The sequence below is a fragment of the Chiloscyllium punctatum genome, chromosome 1, assembly GCF_047496795.1.
Source record: "Chiloscyllium punctatum isolate Juve2018m chromosome 1, sChiPun1.3, whole genome shotgun sequence".
Lineage (NCBI taxonomy): Eukaryota > Metazoa > Chordata > Chondrichthyes > Orectolobiformes > Hemiscylliidae > Chiloscyllium > Chiloscyllium punctatum.
The window spans coordinates 148,223,438-148,246,032 of NC_092739.1; the positions used below are offsets into that span (position 1 = coordinate 148,223,438).

General features: G+C 44.4%; 1 protein-coding gene across 3 annotated transcripts in view; it reads left to right on the forward strand.

Moving 5' to 3' along the window:
• Positions 1-1,098: 1,098 nt before the first annotated feature.
• Positions 1,099-22,595, forward strand: part of ctnna2 (catenin (cadherin-associated protein), alpha 2) — a 1,236,619-nt gene continuing 1,215,122 nt past the window's right edge. The window contains exons 1-2 of one of the 3 annotated variants that reach the window (XM_072576917.1): positions 1,210-1,715; positions 5,574-5,678. The gene's annotated coding sequence lies outside the window, so the exon portion shown is untranslated. Of the gene's footprint in view, positions 1,177-1,209; positions 1,716-5,573; positions 5,679-22,595 lie in introns of those variants that run through there. The other 2 variants (XM_072576926.1, XM_072576908.1) reach the window with 2 other exon arrangements.

Genomic DNA, 22,595 nt, shown 5'->3' on the forward strand with positions numbered 1-22,595 from the left:
CTATCTGAACTCCAATAAAATTACTGGGTGAGATTAGGTGAACTAATACTTCCTGGATTAAGGTTAAGGAGTGATGTCATTGAAGTCTTCAAAATAATAATGAGAACAGAAAGTGCAGACTTAAAGAAACTTTCTACTAATTAGGGTATCTAGTTGAAACTTCACAGTGAAGCCATTCTAGGAAACATTTCTTGGTGTAAAGGTTGATACAAGTCAGTACCCTTCCAAAATGGCAACTGATGCTCAATTTATTTTAAAAATTAGATTGTTAGACTTTGCTGAGCTCAAGGAAACAAAGAATATGAGGATTTGGAGTTTAACGCCTATTTATAAATCAACCATGAATTTTCACGCCATAGGGATTCTATGATTCTAAGTTAATGGTAGGTCAGGGCAAGGTGCAGAATGACAAACTTTTGTTTGTTTCCATTCTTTATAAAGGGTCAAATGAGGTTGTGAACAGACTTTTAATGCCAGACTGTTGCCAGGTAAAGGGATGAAATTGGTAAGTAAGAAATAGACTTCTGTCCAGATATGAACACAATCTCCAACCTTTCCAATAGTTAATTGGGGACGAGATTCCTGCTCATGCAGGGCTGTATGTCAGTTAATGTAGACAATGGCAAGGTACAGCTGTGCACCCATGGGATAGGAGGGAAGGGGACCACAGATAGTTCTGGGGGAGGGCGCGGAGTGGTGGTGGTGCTACCAGAGATAACAGGTTATGTTTAAGTCAAGATGAGCCAGATACTCCAAACGGGTAAAAACAAGGACTGCAGATGCTGGAAACCAGAGTCTAGATTTGAGTGGTGCTGGAAAAGCACAGCAGGTCAGGCAGCATCCGAGGAGCAGGAAAATCGACTTTTCGGGCAAAAGCCCTTCATCAGGAATTGAGGCAGAGTTCCTGCAGGACGGAGAGATAAATCTCTAATCCAGATACTCCAAACCTAAAGCGAAGCAGTGATGAGCCAGGGCCGGAGGAAGCTTCTTGTACTGGGTGTGAAAAGGTGGGGATGGGTAAACACACGGGGCAATGAAGAGCACGTGCCATCAGCTCGCGCCTAATGCGCGTGGCGTGCGGACGGTTGACAGGAGGGACAACGCTGATGGAAACTAGATGCCACGGGCGGGAGCATTGCAGAGCGCGTGCAGGCAGCTCGGGACTACCGTTCGTTGGTGGGTTGAGGGTCGGGCACGTATTGGCTGGGTTTGTGGGGCGCGGCCGCTGCCGCTGCCGGCGGTTATCGACGGAGGCCCCGCCCCAGAAGCTCGAGACGCTCCCGATCTGGCAGCTTCCATTAAGGGGGGAGGGGAGGGGAGCGGCTTTTCTCTGAAGGGGGCAGAGCCTGTGGGCTGAGAGCCGCTGGGTGTCAGGACGTACGGTTGGCCGTCCGTCCATTCATCAATCCGTTTGCCGGTGCTAAAAGACAGGCAGAGGATTTATAAAAAAAATCGGACAGCGACATCTTTCTTGTGTTGTAGTGTGTGTGTGTGTGAATGAATGTGTGCGTTGGCCTGATTTCCGAAGGACGGTAGCAGGCAGCAGCTGTGAAGCTTCTCTGCATTATTGTTAGTACCGCCACCTTCTCCATCACCATAGACACCAAGAGCCAGAGAGGAGCGATCCAAATCACAGGGCAACAATCCCCGAAAGAAGCGCACAACTACTCTACTCTCACTTCGGGAGCTTATATAAAAAATATAAAAGCCGGCAGGTGCGTGTATTGGAGTTCATTTGGAAATTTTCCTTTTCACAGTCTTTTGTTCCTATTTTTGTTCGCGTTCACGTATTGTGTGTTCTGTATTTCAGTCTTAATATCTTTGCACCTAAAGATATGAAGTAATGCTATATATATCTGTACATCTCTATGACTCTATATTTAAAACCTGGCCTGTGAAGGGCAAACCTGAGTTTATTATCGAATCGAAAGTCACAATATTTACATTTGTTCAAAGTGAGGTTTATTCCTCCTCAATGAATGTTCCATGCCCAAAATTATATTTTTCAGAGGTTTGTTAATTTTACAATTATGGTTTCAACTTTCTTTTGCAGCATGAGTGACAATTGGAGATTTAATTTTTTAAACGCATGTGTTAGCAAAGTATCTTTTTTTTTATGTGAAATCTTTCCTGTGTCTGGAGAACCTCCCTCCGCGCTGCCTTTCCCCTCCCCCGACACACACACACACATCCCAACCCGCATGACATTTCCTGAGAGCGTTTTCACGCCTTATTTATTTATTTATTTATTTTACATATTTAGATGCAGATTGGCATTTGTTTCTGAATTTTTAAAAAAAAATCAGTCCATTAGATGCTCGCGGGCCTTCAGGAGTGATGCAGGCCGCGGCGTTTTGTGTGAAATAGATAGTGAAATGTTTCGGGGTGGGGGTGAAGGTGTCCTTACAAAACATTTTCTTTATCATTATTGCCGATGTTCAATAATTTAAGCTGCTGGCGGTAAGAAATCTGCCGTGATGATAGCCGTCGATTCTTTTTAAAACATTAAACTTTAGCCTGTAGCCTAGAGAATCTGTGATTCTCTCCCTCGCTCTTCTCCCTTATCACCCATCCACACTCCTATCTGCTGCTGATGACTTTTCACCGCGACATGTTTCAGATTATGTGGGAAAATCATATATTTTAATATTTCAGAGAAATCCTTACCCTCAGTCCAGTAAGGGCCATAGTTTTTTCTTTAGTCTGTTATTCAGTTTTCTGAAGTTGAGAGTTTTCAGTGGTAAATTCAGAATAGTATTTCTCAGTTCAAAGTGAAACAGGTTATGAGAAAGATATTACATTATTAAAGTCGTAACTCTTCATGAGACAGAAAGCTGTAAAAATAGAAGTAGGAATAGTTTTCAGGATTAAAAGTGTACTTTTTATTTTTTTGTAATGATTTATTGCATGGTGATTGAAATGCAGTGTCGTCTGTGTCTTTTTTCCATGATTTGGAAACATAGGATTCAACCTCTCGCTCCCTGCCAGGATGATGAGAGTTTTGTTGGCTGACCAGTTGCTGCAAATGTCAGGATTGTAATTTGTCCTCATGGATGAATAATATACACTACACCTTATGCAGTTTGAATTCTCACCTTGTATGTGTCGGCAGACCAGAGCTTTACTTGTAAGGAGCACTGAGCGAAGAAAAAGCTATGCGGACGACTAAGAGTCATTACGAACTTGGTTGCGTTCATAAGACACAATGCAAGATGAAATAATTTTTAATAATTTATTATTATAGAAAATAAAGCAGCCATATCACTTAGTTTATCCACTCTGTGCTTAAATCGAGCGCTAATGATTGAAGATTGGCTAACTAACAGAAGACACTGCTAGTGTAAGAGGGGCGTTTTGAAGTGCAACAGGGATGACTGATAGGTCACAATTATTTCCTGCATACATTAATGACCTAGATGACGGAAGTGAATGCAGTATAGCAGAGTTTGTGGACGACAAAACTAAATGGGAAAGCAAGTGGTGAGGGTGACAGAATTTGCAGAAGTATGTAGACAGGTTAAGTGAGTGGGCAAAGACTTGCCAGATGGAATGTGAAATGGGAATAAGTGAGATTATGCAATTTGGCAAAGCGAGGAGCCGAATCTAATTTAAATGGAAGATGACTGCAGAAAGCTATCGCACAGATTTGGAAGTCCTTGGCCATGAATTACAAACATGCTAGCATTTGTGATTGGCGGGTTATAGGGAAACGACGTTTCGGGCATGAGCCAGCAACACATTTTCAGTTCTGATCTCCAGCATCCGCACTCCTCACCCTCTCCTGGAGGGTTATAGGGAAAGCAAATGCAATGTTGGTCTTTCACTTCAAAGGAAATGGAGTATAAAAATAGGGAGACATGGCTAAAACTATGCAAGACATGAGTCATACCACAGAATACTGTGAATAGTTTTGGACCCCTCCTTTAAGGAAGTATATACTGACACTGGAGGCAGTCCAGCGGAGGACTTACTTGAAAGTAAGTGGAAAGGTTGTTTGCCATTGTAGGGGTGTCTCGGACCAATGGGCATAATCTCAGAAAAGAAGTCACACGTTTAAAACAGATGGGGGGATTTTATTTGAGGTTTGTGGAATTCTAACACCCAACTGTTGAGACAGGTTTGAGATGAACAGATTTTGAATCAACAAGGGAATCAAGGGGAATGAGTTGAGGATCATCAGATCAGTGGTGATCACATTTAATGGCAAAGGAGACTGGGTGAAATTACCTACATCTGCTCTGAGTCTTCTGATATTGTTTTGGTGATTGAGTGCAAACTAATGGGGAAGTAACTGGCTAGGTTGTATTTGTTCTGCCTTTGTACAGAGGACATACTTGGGCAAATTTCCAGATTGCCTAGTAGAGCCCTTGTTTTTGGAGCACAAGCCTTTAGACCTATTGCTGTACTGTTGCCAGAGTCCCGAACCTTTACATTATTCACTGCCTTCAGCCATTTCTTGATATCACAGGGAGTAAATTGATTGAAAACAGACATCTGTGATACAAACTATCTTTAGTGGAAGCGAGGGTTGATAATCCATTTAGAGTCATACAGCATGGTAACAGATGATGTGGCTGTACAGGACATTTAGGCCAATTTTGCATGCAGTTCTGGTCTCCTTCCTATCGGAAGGGTGTTGTGAAACTTGTAAAGGTTCACAAAATATTTACAAGAATGTTGCCAGGGTTGGATGATTTGAGCTATAGGGAGAGGCTGAAAGGCTGGGGCTATTTTCCCTGCAGTGCCAGAGACTGAGGGGTGATCTTGTAGAGGTTTACAAAAACATGGGCATGGATAGATAAATAGGCAAGGTCTTTTTCCCTGGGGTGGGAAGTCCAGAACGAGAGGGGATAGGTTTAGGAAGACGGGAAAATTTAAAAGGAACCTAAGGGGCAACTTTTCCTCTGGCAACTCATTCCTTACACACGCCACCCTCTGCATGAAAGTGGTGGAGACTGGTACAATTACAATATTTAAAGGGCATCTGGATGGGTGTATGAACAGCAAGGGTTTAGAGGGATCTGGACCCTGGCAAATGGGACTAGATTAGTTAGGATATCTGGTTGGCAAGGACAAGTTCGACTGAAGGTTCTGTTGCTGTACTGTACATCTGACTGTATAACCAGGTTTCTTAAAATGAACTAGTCCCATTTGCCTGTATTTGGCCTATAAATCCCTCTAAATCTTTCCTATCCACCTACCTGTCCAAATTTCTTTTTAAATGTTGTAATTGTATTTGCTTCTACCACTTTCTATGGCAATGTGTTCCACATATGTCCTACCATCTGTGTGGAAAAACAATGCCCCTCAGATGACTTTTAATTCTTTCTTATAGCTATGCCCTCTAGGTTTAGACTCTCCTACCCAAGGGAAAAGACCTTAGCTATTCACCTTATCTGTGTCCCTCATGATCTTATAAACCTCTGTAAGGTCACCCGTCCGCTTCCGCCTCAGGGTGAAAATGTTTTAGCCTATCACCCTCTCCTTAAAATTCAAATCGGCCAGTCTTGGTAACATCCTTGTAAACCTTTTCTTGCATTCTTTTCAGTTTATTAACATCCTTACTCTCGCAGGGAAACCAGAATTGTATGCAGTACTTCAAATGTGGACTTACCAATGTCTTGTAAAGCCATAACATGACATTCCAACACCTGTATTCAAACCTCTGACCAAAAAAGGTAAGTGTGCTAAATGCTTTCTTCACTACCTTGCCTACCTGTGATGTCACTTTCAAGGAACTATACACCTGCACCCCTTGGTCTCCCTGTTTGACAACACCCCCAAGGGCCCTATCATTAACTGTGTAAATCCTGCCCTGATTTGTCTTACTGGAAATGCAGACCTTGCATGTATCTTCATTAAACTCCATCTAGGAGAAAGTGAGGACTGCCGATGCTGGAGATCAGAGTCGAGGAGTGTGGTGCTGAAAAAGCACAGCTGGTCAGGCAGCATCTGAGGAGCAGGAGGGCTTATACTTGAAACGTTGACTCTCCTGCTCCTCAGATGCTGCCTGACCGGCCGTGCTTTTCCAGCACCACAGTCTTCGACATTAAACTCCATCTGCTATTCCTTGGCTGACTGGCCCAGTTGATCAAGATCCTGTTGTACTCTTAGACAACCTTCTTCACTGTCCACTGAATCAACAATTTTGGTGTCTGAAAACCTATTAATCATGCCTCCTGTATTCTCATACAAATCGTTCATATAAATGATGAACAATTGTAGACCCGACACCAATCCTTCCAGCATGCTGCTGGTCACAGGCTTCCAGTTTGCATCCAAATTGACTAGCTCTTTCTGGATGCCATGTGATTTAACCTTAACAACCAGTCGACCATTCCGAACCTTTATCAAGGCCTTATAACAGTCCATGTACACAATGTCTACTTCTCTGTCTTCATCTACCTTCTTGTTCACATCTTCAAATAACTCAATTGAGTTTGTCAGACACCGTTTTCCCATGCACAAAGCCATGCTGACTATCTCTAATTAGTCCTTGTCTTTCTTAAATGCATGTAGATCCTGTCTCTCAGAATCCCCTCCAACAACTGGCCCACCATTGATGTCAGGCTCACCTGTCTGTCATGCCCTGGCTTTTCTTTGCAGCCTTTCTTAAACAATGGCACAATATTTGCCACCTTCCATTTGGCACCTCACTCATGGCTGTCAATGAATCAAATATCTCTGTTTGAACCTCTGCAATATCTTCCCTGGCTTTCCATAATGGCATGGGATACACTTGATCAGGTACTGGTGGATTCTCTACCTTTATACATTTTTACTTCTCCAGCACCACCTCTTCTGTAATGCGAACTCTGTTCAAGACATCACTATTTCCCAGACTTCGCTCACTTCCATGTCTTTCTCCAGAATAAATACTGACGAGAAATAATCTTTTAGTAACACACCCATCTCCTGTGGTTCCACACACAAACAACCTCGTTGATCTTTAAGGGGCCGTATTCTCTTTTGTCATGAGCATACATGTGGAATCTCTTTAGATTCTTTTAAACTTCTCTGCCAAATCTATCTCATGTCCCCTTTTGCCCTCCTGATTTCCCTCTTAAATGTCCTTCAGTACTTCTAAAGGGATTCACAGATGTCGGTACTTGATACATGGCTCTTTTGTCTTGACCAGAGTCTCAATATCTCTAGTTATCCAGTATTGCTTACGTCTGCCAGCTTTGCCCTTCACATTAACAAGAACAATTACTGGATTAGTGGTGCTGGAAGAGCACAGCAGGTCAGGCAGCATCCAACGAGCAGCGAAATCGACGTTTTGGGCAAAAGCCCTTCATCAGGAATAAAGCCCGAAACGTCGATTTCGCTGCTCGTTGGATGCTGCCTGAACTGCTGTGCTCTTCCAGCACCACTAATCCAGTATTTGGTTTTCAGCATCTGCAGTCATTGTTTTTACCTTAACAAGAACAAGCTGACCCTGAATTCTTTATCTTGCTTTTGAAAGTCTTTCACTTGCCAGACATTCCTTTACCTGTGAGTAGCCTTCCCCAGTCAATTTTCGAAGGTTCCTGTCTAAATTCTGTCTAAATTAGCCTTGCCTCAGTTTAGAACTTTTAATTTGTGCATGAGGCCTATCCTTTTCCATAGCTACTTTACAATTGGTCACTGGTCCCAAAGTGTTCCCCTGCTTATACCTCAGTCACTTGTCCTAACAACATTTTTGGCTGAAGGTGGATGCAAATGCTGAGGCTTTATTTTTTTCATGGATTAGTGGTGCTGGAAGAGCACAGCAGTTCAGGCAGCATCCAAATAGCTTCGAAATCGACGTTTCGGGCAAAAGCCCTCGAAACGTCGATTTCGAAGCTATTTGGATGCTGCCTGAACTGCTGTGCTCTTCCAGCACCACTAATCCAGAATCTGGTTTCCAGCATCTGCAGTCATTGTTTTTACCTCATTTATTTTTTTTCATGTTATGCTGAGATCCCTCATTACTGAGGGCAGGGTTATTTTTGGAATTGCCTTCAGTTAGCTGTAAAATTGTCCACCACTCATGATTTGGTGTGTCAGAACTGCAGAGTTTAGATCTGATCAGCTGGTTGTTGGATCAGTTAGCCCTGTCTATCGCATGCGACTTCCATTGTTTGGCATGCAAGTAACTTTTGATGAGTAACATTACCTTGTTGTTGTCTATGTTATAGTTGATATGGAATCCATTTCTGCTTGGCATAGCAGCATCTATTGTGTGTTGTTTTCCTCAAATCTTTCTATCTAACTTACTGAGGGATGCATTTTTGTGATGAAAGAAATGGTGAATTGAAAACTACAGGACGTGGGTTTAAGGTGAGAGGGCAAAGATTTAAGAAGGGCCTGAGGGGCAACTTCTTCACCAAGAGAGTGGTACATATATATGTAATGGGCTACCAGAGAAAGTGATTGAGGCAGGCACAATAGCATCATAAAAAAAAACGTTTGGATAGGTACTTGAATGGGAAGAATTCAATTGAATATGAACCAAATGCAGGCAGTTAGAACCAGCTGAGTGGGCACCATGCAGCATGGACCAGTTTGAGCTAATGGGCCGGTTTTCCGTGCTCTTAAACCTTAACCTATCATGCTTGCATACCATATTGTCGTCTCCTGGAATTTTAAATGTCAATGTGTGTGTTTTTTGGACTCCTGCATCAGTACCAGAAGACCATGGGTGCAGAGGCAGATTAAGTTTACTGGACATAGGCCCAGCTTTCTAACTTTTCTTTTGGTCACCTAATTGAAGATCTTAATAAAATCAAATTGCCAGAAAGTCTCATCAGTCTGGCCGCACCTGAGAGAGAAAATTCTTTGGGTCCAATCTTCACAATCACTAAGTAGTCACTGTTGGCAGATCTCAGGATGTCTTTGAATGACTTTTTCCAAGCTAATATAGCTGCAATTTTCAAAGTCATTTTATTCTGGGAAAAGCTTGATTTCTATAAGTTGTATAAAAAGTGCATAATATGGTACAAAAATAAACTTCTCAACTTGCTACATCAAAAACAAATAATTCTTCCATAACCCCTCAATTTGTGAGCATAGCCTCCTTGTTGTGTGCCATATGAAACTAAGCCAAATATTGGGCTTGGGGCAGAGTTCACACAAGGAGTGATTTGGAAATTTAATGAGCAAGGACAAAACAATAATGCACGATAATGATCTGGATGATGAGAATCAGAGTATGCTGGGGAAAGTCAGAAAACATATTGTGCAACTTCAAAAAAGACAGGTGAAAGTGATGTAAAGAATTAACATTATGACTATAAATCACAGAATTCCTACAGTGTGGAAACAGGCCATTTGGCACAACCAGTCAGCACTGGCCCTCCGAAGAGTAACCCACCCAGACCCATTTCCCTATGCTATTACTCTGCATTTACACATTCCTGAATGCAATGGGCAATTTAGCTTGGCCAATTCACCTAACCTGCACATCTTAGGATTTTGGGAGGGAACCGGAGCAACCGGAGGAAATCCACGCAAACACTGGGAGGACGTGCAAACTCCACACGGACAGTCACCCGAGGCAGGAATCAAACCTGGGTCCCTGGTGCTGTGAAACAGCAGTGCTAACCACTGAGCCACCATGCCGCCCCATACAAATGGGATGGCTGACATGGTATGATCTTAAAAGAAATGGCTATGGTATTAATGGACACATCTGTTACAGTCTTCCAAGATTCCCTCTACTTTGGATAGGCTTCAGTGGCTTAAAAACTCAACATTACACGTTAATTCCAAAATGAAGGAGTGCAGAAAGCAGAAAACCATCCTCTTATTTGCTGAATATCTGTCTTAGGGGAATTGCTAGAAACCATTATTAAAGAAGATGTAGCAGGACACTTAGAAAATGATTACGCACATTATTATAGAAATGAGCTGACTGCCTTTGACATTAATGTCACATTTTATCAAGTGTAGCATCAGAGCCTTAGCAAAATAAGAGTAAATGAGAAGTTGTGGGATAAAACCTTTTGCAAGCTCGAGACAAATCTAGCACAAAAGAAGATGGCTATGGTTATTGGAGGTCGGTTATCTCACTTATAAAACCATAAGACACAGGAGCAGAAATTAGGCCATTCAGCCCATTGAGTATGCTCTTCCATTCAATCATGGCTGATCCCATTCTCCTGCTGTCTCCTTGTAATCCCTGATCCCTTTGATACTCACGAACCTATCTATCTAGGTCTTAAATATAGCTGGTGACCTGGCGTTCACAGCCCTCTGTGGCAAGAAATTTTATAGATTCACCACTGTCTGGCTCAAGACATTTCTCCTTATCTCTGTTCTAAAAGGTCTTCCCTTTACTCTAAGGTTATGCCCTTGGGTCCTAGTATGTCCTACCAATGGAAACATCTTCCCAGCATCTACTCTGCTCAGGGTGTTCAGTATTCTGTAAGTTTCAATTAGAACCTCCTCATCCTTCTAAACTCCAGTGAGTGTAGACCCAGAGTCCTCAAACATTCTTCATATGTTAAGCTGCTCATTTCCAGGACCACTCACGTGAGCCTCTTCTGAACATGCTGCAGAGCCAGTGCATCCTTCCTGAGGTATGGGGCCTAAAACTGCACACACTACTCCAAATGTGGTCTGACCAGAGCCTCGTTGAGCCTCAGAAGTACATCCCTGCTTTTATATTCATGTCCTCTCAAAATAACTGCCATCATTGCGTTTGCCTTCGTAACCACTGGCTCAACCTGCAAGTTTACCTTGAGAGAATCCTGGACTGGAACTCCCAAGTCTCTTTGCACTTCAGACTTCTGAATTTTTTCCATGTTTAGAAAGTAGTCCAGGCCTCTATTCTTACTACCAAATTCATGACTTCACACTTTCACACGTTGTACTCTATCTGCCACTTTGCCCACTTTCCTAACCTGTCCAAGTCCTTCTGCAGCGTCCCTGCTTCCTCAATGCTACCTGTCCCTCTACCTATCTTCGTATTGGCTGCAAACTTATCCAGAATGCCCTCAGTTCCTTCGTCCTGAGGTAGGGGAGTTCAAAACTAGAGAGCATATTTCTAAGGTGAGGAGAAAGATTTGAAAGGGACTAAGGAGCAACCTTTGCACCCGGAGGGTGGTTCATATGTGGAAAGAACTACCAGAGGAAGTGGTAGATGCAGGTACAATGATCATATTTAAAAGGCATTTGTATAAGTATGCGAATAGAAAAGGTTGAGAAGGATATGGGCCAAACACAGGCAAGTGGGGCTAGTTTAGCTTGGGAAACTTGGTTGGAATGGATAGGTTGGATAGAAGGGTCTGTTTCCGTGCTGTATGACTCTGATTTTGGTTGACAAGTGGCAAGTGACATTCATACTACAAATGTGCCAAGCAATGACTATCTCCAATGAGTGCGAATCTAATCATTATCTTGACATTCATTGACATTACCATTGACAAATTCCCCTGTCAGCATCCTGGGGGTTACCATTGACCAGAAGCTGAGCTGCTATAGCCCACATAATGATTGGAGACAAACAGGAGGCTGGAAGAACACAGCAAGTCAGGCAGCATCAGGAGTTACAGAAGTCAACGTTTCGGGTACAACCCTTCTTCAGGTCCTGATTGGGGGTGGGGGGGGGGGGGGGGTATACTCAAATCATTGATTTCTCCACGTCTTGATTCTGTCTGGCTTGCTGTGTTCTCCCTGCCTCCTGTTTGTGTACTTTGGATTCCAGCATCTGCAATTTTTTTTGTCTCATATAATTATTGTGGCGATAGAAGCCAGTCAGAGGCTAGGATTCTTGCAATTAAAAAAAATCTCCTCCTGATTTCCCCAAAGCCCACAAGGTGCAAGTCAGAAATATGATGGAATACTGCCTGCTTGCCTGAGTGAATGATGCTGTAACAACTCTAAAGCTTGAGACCACACAGGACAAAGCAGGCAACTCAACTGACACCACATCCACAAACATTCAGTCCCTCCTAAACCACCACTCAGTGCAACTGCTGCTACTATCTACTTCTAATGCACTTCAGACATTCATCAAGACTACTTAGCACATTCCAAAAACCACAAATACTTACATCCAGAAGGACAAGGGCAACAGATGCACACCTGTATATGCTTCTCTAAGCCGGTCACCATCCAGACTTGGAAATATATCACCGTTCCTTAGTGTCACTAAATCTAAATCCTGAAACTGCCTTCCTAATAGCATTGTGGAGGTACCTACACCAAACGGACCATAGTAGTTCAGGAACGCAACTGCACCACCACCACCACAACCTTGTGGACAACTAGGGATGGGAAATACTAGCTGGGCCAGCATGTAACTCCCACATCCTTAATAAGTAAAGGTGATGCCAGTATGATTTTTCAGAAGGGAAATTGCATTTGAAAATTTATTTGCATTCTTTGTTATATCTTCAGTCAGAATATAATACATTTGGACTTCCAAAAGGTATTTGGTAAGATGCTCCATGAAAGGTTATTGCAGAAGATGAGCTCATAGTGCTGGGTGATATATTATCATGGGTAAAAAAGTCACGATAATTTTCCCAAATCATAGGGCTTCTTCTCTCATTAGAGAGAGACAACAGATGGTGGTTTAACCTGAGGGTCACTACGCCTCAGGCAAGCGGAAATGTTGAGAAGGGGAGTCCTTCATGGTAACCTCAGTCAGGACGGGAATTAAACCCACACTGCTGGCATAACTCAGCTCAGTTGGCTAGATGGCAAACTGACCTCCCAGCATAGAGGATTGATTAAAAGGAAATATAGTCAGGACAAATGTATAATTTTTAAGATGGCAAACTGAAGCTAGTGAGGCTTCAACTATCTGTTTCATTGATTTGGATGAAAGGACTGACTGGGTATTGTCAGCTACAATACAAGGATAGCTTGGAAAGCAAGTTGTGTTGCAGATACAAAGTGCCTCAGTGAAAGTGATACATTTATTTTAATCAATATGGACTTCAGTAAGGTGTTCGACAAGGTTCTCCATGGGAGACTGGTTAGCAAGGTTAGATCTTATGGAATACAGGGAGAACTAGCCATTTGGAGACAGAACTGGCTCATAGGTAGAAGACAGAGGGTGGTGGTGGTGGAGGATTGTTTTTCAGACTGGAGGCCTGTGACCAGTGGAGTGCCACTAGGATTGGTGCTGGGTCCATTTCTTTTTGTCATTTATTTGGATGCGAGCATTAGAGGTACACTTAGTAAGTTTGCAGATTACACCAAAATTGGGATTGTAGTGGACAGCGAGGAAGGTTACCTCAGATTACAACAGGATCTTGACCAGATGGGCCAATGGACTGAGAAGTGGCAGGTGGAGTTTAATTGAGATAAATACGAGGTGTTGCATTTTGGGAAAGCAAATCTTAGCAGAATATATACACTTAATGGTAAGGTCCGCGGGAGTGTTGCTGAACAAGGGGCTTGGATTGGTGCCTGGGAGTATGATGTTATTGCAATCACAGAGACTTGGTTGAAGGAAGGGCATGATGATTAGCAATTAAATGTTCCAGGATATAGACGCTTCAGACAGGACAGGGAGGGGAATAAAAGTGGGGGTGGAGTTGCATTGCTGGTCCAGGACGATATCACAGCAATGCTAAAGGAGCACACTATGGAGGTCTTGGGCAGTGAGGTATTATGGGTGGAGCTGAGAAATAAGAAGGGTGCAGTCACACTGTTGGGGCTGTATTACACGCCTCCCAACAGTGAGCGTGAGATAGAAGAACAAATAGGTAAACAGATTATGGAAAGATGTAGAGGCAATCGGGTAGTGGTGATGAGAGATTTTAATTTTCCCAACGTTGACTAGGATACACTTAATGTCAGAGGTCTGGATGGGGTAGAATTTGTAAGAAGTGTCCAGGAGAGTTTTCTAGAGCAGTATGTCAAAAGTCCGACGAGGGAAGGGGCCATATTGGACCTGGTACTGAGGAACGAGCCAGGACAGGTGGTAGAAGTTGTTGTGGGGGATTTCTTTGGGAACAGTGACCACAATTCTGTAACTTTTAAAATGCTTGTAGATAAAGAAGAGAGTGGTCCTAAGGGAAGAGTACTAAACTGGGCCAAGGCCAATTATATCAAAATTAGGCAGGAGCTCGGAAATATGGATTGGACACAGCTATTTGAAGGGAAGTCCACATTTGAGATGTGGGAGGCTTTCAAAGATAGTGCAGGATAGGCATATCCCGTTGAAGGCAAAGGATAGGAAGGGCAAGATTTGTGAACCGTGGATGACAGGAGAAATTGTACGACTAACCAAGAGGAAAAGGAAGCATACATAAGGTCTAGACAGTTAAGAACAGAATGGGCCCTGGAAAAATGTTGGAAGAGTAGGACAAGTCTTAAACGAGGAATCAAGCAGGCTAAAAGGGGTCATGAAATAGTTTTAGCAAGGAGAATTAAGGAGAATCCCAAAGCATTTTATTCTTCTATAAGAAGCAAGCGGGTAACTAGAGAAAAGATTGGTCCACCAAAGGATAATGAAGGAAGGCTGTGTGTCGAACCTGAGCGAATAGGTGAGATTCTGAATGATTACTTTGCATCAGTGCTCACTGAGGAGAGGAGCATGATGAATGTTGAGATTAGAGATAGAAGTTTGATTAGTCTGGATCATGTTGACATAAGTAGGGAAGATGTGTTGGGTAGGCTAGAGGTTATTAAGGTGGACAAATCCCCAGGGCCGGATGGGATCTATCCCAGGTTGCTGAGGGAGGCGAGAGAGGAAATAGCTGGGGCCCTGACAGATAGCTTTGTGGCATCCTTTAGTACAGAGGACTGGAGGGTTGGCTCATGTTTTCCCCCTGTACAAGAAGGGTAGTAGGGATATTCCGGGTGACTACACACCAGTGAGCCTAACGTCAGTGGTGGGAAAGTTACTGGAGAAGGTACTGAGGGATAGGATCTATTTATATTTAGAAAAGAATGGGCTTTTCACTGATAGGCAACATGGTTTTGCGCGGGGGAGATCGTGCCTTACCAACTTAATAGAGTTCTTCGAGGGAGTGACCAAGTTGATAGATGATTTTGATGTCATATACATGGACTTTAGTAAGGTGTTTGGTAAGGTTCCCTATGGTAGACTAATGGAGAAAGTGAAGCCATATGGTGTGCAGGATGTTCTAGCTAGGTGGATAAAGAACTAGTTGAGCAACAGGAGACAGAGTAGTAGTTGAAGGGAGTTTCTCGAAATGGAGAAAGGTGACCAGTGATGTTCCACAGGGATCAGTGTTGGGGCCACTGTTGTTTATAATGTACATAAATGATCTGGAAGAGGGCACTGTTGGTATGATCAGCAAGTTTGCAGATGACACGAAGATTGGTGGAGTAGCAGAAAGCATAAGGGACTGTCAGAGAATACAGGAGGGTATAGATAGATAGACTGGAGAGTTGGACGGAAAAGTTGGCACATGGCTATCAATCCAGACAAATGTGAGGTGATGCATTGAGGCAAGACTAATTCTAGTGCGAATTATACAATGAACGAAAGAGCCTTGGGAAAAGTTGATGAGCAGAGAGATCTGGGAGTGCAGGTCCATTGTACCCTGAAGGTTGCTGCACAGGTGGATAGAGTGGTCAAGAAGGCATATAGTATGCTTGCCTTCATTGGTCAGGGTATTCGGTATAAGACCTGGCAAGTCATGTTAACATTGTACAAGACATTGCTTTGGCCGCATTTAGAATACTGTGTACAGTTCTGGTCGCCACATTACCAAAAGGATGTGGACGCTTTGGAGAGGGTGCAGAGAAGGGTTATGGGGATGTTGCCTGGTATGGAAGGTGCGAGCTATGAAGAAAGGTTGAGTAGGTTAGGTTTGTTTTCATTGGAAAAAAGGAGATGGGGGGACCTGATTGAGGTTTATAAAATCATAAAGGGTATAGACAGGGTGGATAGAGACAAGCTTTTTCCCAGGTGAAGGATTCAAAAATGAGAGGTCATGCTTTCAAGGGGAGAAGTGGAAAGTTTTAGGGGGATACATGCGGCAAGTACTTCACACAGAGGGTGGTGAGCGTTTGGGATGCATTGCCAGCAGAGGTGGTAGAGGCAAGCACAGTAGATTCATTTAAGATGCGTCTGGATAAATGCATGAATAGGTGGGGAGTAGAGGGATACAGATGCTAAGGAATTGACCGACAGGTTTAGACAGTACATTTGGATCGGCTCAGGCTTGGAGGGCTGAAGGGCCTGTACTTGGCCTGTAAATTTTCTTTTCTAAAGAGACCTTGGAATGCAGGTTCATAGTTCCTTGAAAGTGGAGTCACCGGTAGATAGGATAATGAAGAAGGCATTTGGTATGCTTTCTTTTATTGGTGAGAGTATTGAGTACAGGAGTTGGGAGGTCATGTTGCAGCTGTACAGGACATTGGTTAGGCCACTGTTGGAATATTGCATGCAATTCTGGTCTCCTTCCTATTGGAAAAATGTTGTGAAACTTGAAAAGGTTCAGAAAAGATTTACAAGAATGTTGCCAGGGTTGGAGGATTTGAGCTATAGGGAGAGGCTGAACAGGCTGGGGCTATTTTCCCTGGAGCGTCGGAGGTTGAGGATGACCTTATAGAGATTTACGATATTATGAGGGGCATGAATAGGATAAATAGGCAAAGTCTTTCTTTTCCCTCGGACGAAGGAGTCCAGAACTAGAGGGCATAGGTCTAGGGTGAGAGGAGAAAGATATATTAGGGACAACTTTTTCACAGAGGGTGGTACGTGTATGGAATGAGCTGCCAGAGGAAATGGTAGAGGCTGGTATAATTGCAACACTTAAGATTTATTTAGATGGGTGTGTGAATAGGAAGGGTTTGGCGGGATATGGGCCGGGTGCTGGCAGGTGGGACTAGATTGGTTTGGGATATCTGGTCGGCATGGACGGATTGGACTGAAGGGTCTGTTTCCATGCTGTACATCTCTATGACTCTAACTGAGTGAACAACTATTTGGCAGAAGTGTGCAAAAGTGTGGGTTTGTCTACTTTGTAAGGAAGAATAGAAAAGCAGTTGATTATTTAAATAGTGAAGACAACAAAAAATTTCAATTCAGTGGAATCTGGGTATTATTTTTAACTCTCAAAAAGTCAGGACAAGAACATAAAACTGAAGAGCAACAGAAGGCCCTTTGAGCCTGCTCTGCCATTCAGTATGATTATGGCTGATATCATCTCAGCCTCAGTCCCACTTTCTTGCTCTCTCATTACTAACTAAAAATCCGCCTATCTTTTCCTTAAATGTACCCAATGTCCTACAGCCACCACACTCTGTTTGTGAATTTCACATATTTATGACCCTTTGCGGGAAGTAACTTCTCCTCATCTCTCTTTTAAATTTTCTGCCCTTTATCTTAAAACTGATCTTGTTCTAGATTGCCCTGTAGTAGAAAACATCGTTTCTGCATCTACTTTGTCAATTCCCGTTAGCATCTCATTTACCACAGTTAGATCTCTCCTTCTAAACTCCAAAGAGTATAGGGATAAACTGCGCAATCTGAAACAAACTCCTCTTGTCTAGAATCAATCTCTTATGAACCTCCTTTGAACTGCTTTCAATGCAACTACACCGCCCCCACCCCAAGGGGACAAGAATTGTATATAATACACCAGGTGCAGTCTCACTAATGCCTTGTATTTGCAGAAGTTCCTACTTGTATCCTTCAGCAATAAATGCCAAGCTCTCATTTGCCTGCCTTAATTTTTGCAATTCATGACCCCTCTGCACCGAATCACTGAAGTCTCTATTTGTTTAGATGTGATTTGGAGATGCTGGTGTTGGACTAGGGTGTACAAAGTTATAACAAAACCAGGTTGTAGTCCAACAGGCTTATTTGGAAGCACTAGCTTTTCGAGCACAGCTCCTTCATCACTGCTCTTTGTCACTTTTATAAATGACTTGGATGCAGGCATAGGTGCATGGTTTAGTAAGTTTGCAGATGACACTAAAGTCGGTGGAGTAGAGGATAATGTGGAATAAGGTTGCAGGGGAACTTGGATAAACTGCAGAATTGGGCTGAGAGGTGACAAATGGAGTTCAATGCAGATAAATGTGAGGTGATTCACTTTGGGAAGAATAACAGGAAGGCAGAATAGTGAGTCAATGGAAAGATTCTTGGTAGTGTGGATATGTACAGGGATCTTGGAGTCCATGTACATAGATCCCTGAAAGTTGCCATCCAGGTGGATAGTGCTGTTGAGAAGGCATATGCTGTGTTAGGTTTCATGGTAGAGTGATTGAGTTCCAGAGATGTTATGTTGCTGCAACAATACCAGATGCTAATGCGGTTGTACTTGGAATATTGTGCACCGTTCTGGTTGCCCCATTACAGGAAGGATGTGGAAGCATTGGAAAATGTGCAGAGGAGATTTACCAGGATGTTGCCTGGTCTGGAGGGAAGATCTGATGAGGAAAGTCTGAGAGACTTGGGTCTGTGCTCATAGGAGAGAAGATTAAGAGGGGATTGATAGAGGCATACAAGATGATCAGAGGATTAGGTATGGTAGACAGTGAAAGTCTTTTTCTGAGGGGATGATGACGTCAGCTTGTAGGAGGGGGCATAGCTACAAATAGAGGGGTGGTAGATTTAAGAGAGATAAAAAGGTAAAAACAATGACTACAGATGCTGGAAACCAGATTCTGGATTAGTGGTGCTGGAAGAGCACAGCAGTTCAGGCAGCATCCAAGTAGCTTCGAAATCGACGTTTCGGGCAAAAGCCCTTCATCAGGAATAAAGGCAGTGAGCCTGAAGTGTGGAGAGATAAGCTAGAGGAGGGTGGGGGTGGGGAGAAAGTAGCATAAAGTACAATGGGTGAGTGGGGGAGGGGATGAAGGTGATAGGTCAGGGAGGAGAGGGTGGAGTGGATAGGTGGAAAAGGAGATAGGCAGGTAGGACAAGTCCGGACAAGTCATTGGGACATTGCTGAGCTGGAAGATTAGAACTAGGGTGAGGTGGGGGAAGGGGAAATGAGGAAACTGTTGAAGTCCACATTGATGTCCTGGGGTTGAAGTGTTCTGAGGCGGAAGATGAGGCGTTCTTCCTCCAGGCGTCTGGTGGTGAGGGCGCGGTGGTGAAGGAGGCCCAGGACCTCCATGGCCTCGGCAGAGTGGGAGGGGGAGTTGAAATGTTGGTCCACAGGGCGGTGTGGTTGATTGGTGCGGGTGTCCCGGAGATATTCCCTAAAGCGCTCTGCTAGGAGGCGCCGAGTTTCCCCAATGTAGAGGAGACCACATCAGGAGCAACGGATACAATAAATGATATTCGTGGATGTGCAAGTAGAACTTTGATGGATATGGAAGGCTCCTTTAGGCCTTGGATAGAGGTGTGGGAGGAGGTGTGGGCGCAGGTTTTACAGTTCCTGCAATGACAGGGGAAAGTGCCAGGATGGGAGGGTGGGTTGTAGGGGCGAGTGGACCTGACCAGGTAGTCACGGACGGAACGGTCTTTGCGGAAGGCGGAAAGGGGTGGGGAGGGAAATATATCCCTGGTGGTGGGGTCTGTTTGGAGGTGGTGGAAATGTCGGTGGATGATTTGGTTTATGCGAAGATTGGTAGGGTGGAAGGTGAGCACCAGGGGTGTTCTGTCCTTGTTACGGTTGGAGGGGTGGGGTCTGAGGGCGGAGGTGCGGATGTGGACGAGATGAGTTGGAGGGCATTTTTAACCACGTGGGAAGGGAAATTGCAGTCTCTAAAGAAAGAGGCCATCTGGTGTGTTCTATGGTGGAACTGGTCCTCCTGGAAGCAGATACGGCGGAGGCGGAGGCGGAAGAATTGGGAATACGGAATGGCATTTTTGCAGGAGGTAGGGTGGGAAGAGGTGTAATCCAGGTAGCTGTGGGAGTCGGTGGGTTTGTAAAAAATGTCAGCGTCAAGTCAGTCGTCATTAATGGAGATGGAGAGGTCCAGGAAGGGGGATGGAGGTGTCAGAGATGGTCCAGGTAAATTTAAGGTCAGGGTGGAATGTGTTGGTGAAGTTGATGAATTGCCCAACCTCCTCACGGGAGCACGAGGTGGCACCAATGCAGTCATCAATGTAGCGGAGGAGGAGGTGGGGAGTGGTGCAGGTGTAATTACGGAAGATCAACTGCTCTACATAGCCAACAAAGAGACAGGCATAGCTGGGGCCCATATGTGTGCCCATGGCTACCCCTTTGGTCTGGAGGAAGTGGGAGGATTCAAAGGAGAAATTGTTAAGGGTGAGGACCAGTTCGGCCAAACGAATGAGAGTGTCGGTGGAAGGGTACTGTTGGGGACGTCTGGAGATGAAGGAACGGAGGGCTTGCAGGCCCTGGTCATGGCGGATGGAGGTGTAGAGGGATTGGATATCCATGGTGAAGATGAGGCGTTGGGGGCTGGGGAAATGGCAGTCTTGGAGGAGGTGGAGGGCGTGGGTGGTGTCTCGAACGTACGTGGGGAGTTCCTGGACTAGCGGGTTAGGACAGTGTCGAGGTAGGTGGAGATGAGTTCAGTGGGACAGGAGCACGCTGAGACAATGGGTCGGTCAGGGTGGTCAGGTTTGTGGATCTTAGGAAGGAGGTAGAACCGGGCAGTGCTGGGTTCCCGGAGTATGAGGTTGGAAGCTGTGGGTGGGAGATCTCCTGAGGTGATGAGGTTCTGTATGGTCTGGGAGATGATGGTTTGGTGATGGGGGGTGGGGTCATGGTCAAGGGGGCAGTAGGAAGAGGTGTCCTTGAGTTGACATTTGGCTTCAGCGGTGTAGAGGTCAGTGCGCCAGACTACCACTGCGCCCCCTTTATCCGCTGGCTTGTTGGTGAGGTTGGGATTGGAGCAGAGGGATTGGAGGGCTGTGCGTTGTGAGGGTGAGAGGTTGGAGTGAGGGAGGTGGGTAGACAGGTTGAGACGGTTAATGTCCTGGCGGCAGTTGGAAATGAGGAGGTCGAGGGCAGGTAATCGGCCAGCGCGGCGTGTCCAGGTGGATGCAGTGTGTTGGAGGTGGGTGAAGGGGTCCTCGGAAGGTGGGCGGGAATCTGATTGTGAAAGTAAGCTCGGAGGCGGAGGCGACAGAAGAATTGTTCGACGTGTATTATATTCATTGATGTGTGGACGGAGGGGGATGAAGGTGAGTCCTTTGCTGAGGACTGATCGTTCGTCCTCAGTGAGGGGGAGGTCTGGGGGGATGGTGAAAACTCGGCAGGGTTGGGAGCTGGGATCTGGTGTGGGTGTAGAGCTGGGAGTGGGGGCGGAACCTGTAACTGGAGTGGGTGTGATGGTGGGGGGATGGGGGTGGAGTCATGAGCAGGGGTAGTGTTCCCCTCGAGGTTCTGGGGTTGGGGATAGTGACAGTGGGGTCTGTGGGGAGCATGTCAGCAGAATGCAGGTGAGCGGCGCTGTTGGGGCCGGAAGTGGTGGTGACCACGGCAGTAGGGGTGGCGGAAGTCACTGAGCATGAGAGATGTCAGAGGAAGGTTCTTTCCTCAGAGTGGTAAGGTCATGGAATGCCCTGCCTGCCAATGTAGTTAACGCAGCCACTTAGGGAGATTTAAACAATCCTTAGATAAGCACACGGACGATGATGGGATAGTGTAGGGGGATAAGCTTAGATTAGTTTACAGATTGGCACAACATCGGGGCTGAAGGCCCTGTTCTGCACTGTATTGTTCTATGTAGCAGTTCAAAGATTCACTAGGTTGACCCTGTGAAGGTGATTTTCTTTGAGGAAAACTTGAGCAGGTTGGACTAGTCCTCACTGAAGTTTAGAAGGGTGAGGGGGATTTTGAGGGAAAAAAAAATCAGCTTGAGAGTTTGTGAAAGTCGTGTTCCTCTGAGGAATTTGGGTTTCCTTGTTTCATTTAGTGGATGTGGATGTGGATGTTGCTGGCTAGTCTACCACTTATTGTGATCCCTTACTGTTCTTGAAAAGATGGTGTTAAGCTGCTTTCTTGAGCTCCTGAAGTTCATTTGGACCAGTATATTCACAACTCCATGTTGCAATTCCTCTTTGTTGCGCTTTTTATTGTACTTCATTTATAGCATACCAATACTGTGCATTCAAATTATTTGTCTGACAAAATGGTCCATGAGAGCTGCTATCATTCATCTAACATCTGAAAATTTACATCTTGAAGATCTCAACTCCCTCCCTGACTACTGATTTGACTAAATCATGGAGTTACATTATGATGTGAGCTTCAAATTATACAAATGTTCCATCAGTAAAATCACATTTTCATTGTTTTTCTGTATCACTGCAGTTGCTGAAAGAACTCACTGGTGCTTGTACTGGTTTTTTTTGTAGATCTGTCTAATTAATATTACTTGCCTGTTCTTTTCATAGCTCTGCTATTTGTTAGATTGTGGTGCAGTGCTAATGTCACTGGATTAGTAACTCTGAGGCCCATGCTATTATTCTTGAGGTACTTGAGTTCAAACTTTATCATGGAATTCAAAAATCAACAGTAAATCTCTAAATGAAAGCTATTAGTAGTAACAGTGGCCACAACAATTCTCATCAATAGTTATAAAAGCCCATCTGATTTGCGAAGGTCCTCCATACCTGTTCTGGCCCACCTATTGTTCCAAATTCATAGCAGTATAATTTACTCTTAATTTTCTGAAATGGTCTCGCAAACAACTCTGTTCAATATCCTGGGTGGGAAATTTGCTGGTACTATTCAGGTGGGTTTAAACTAGCTCAGCAGGGGGAGGTG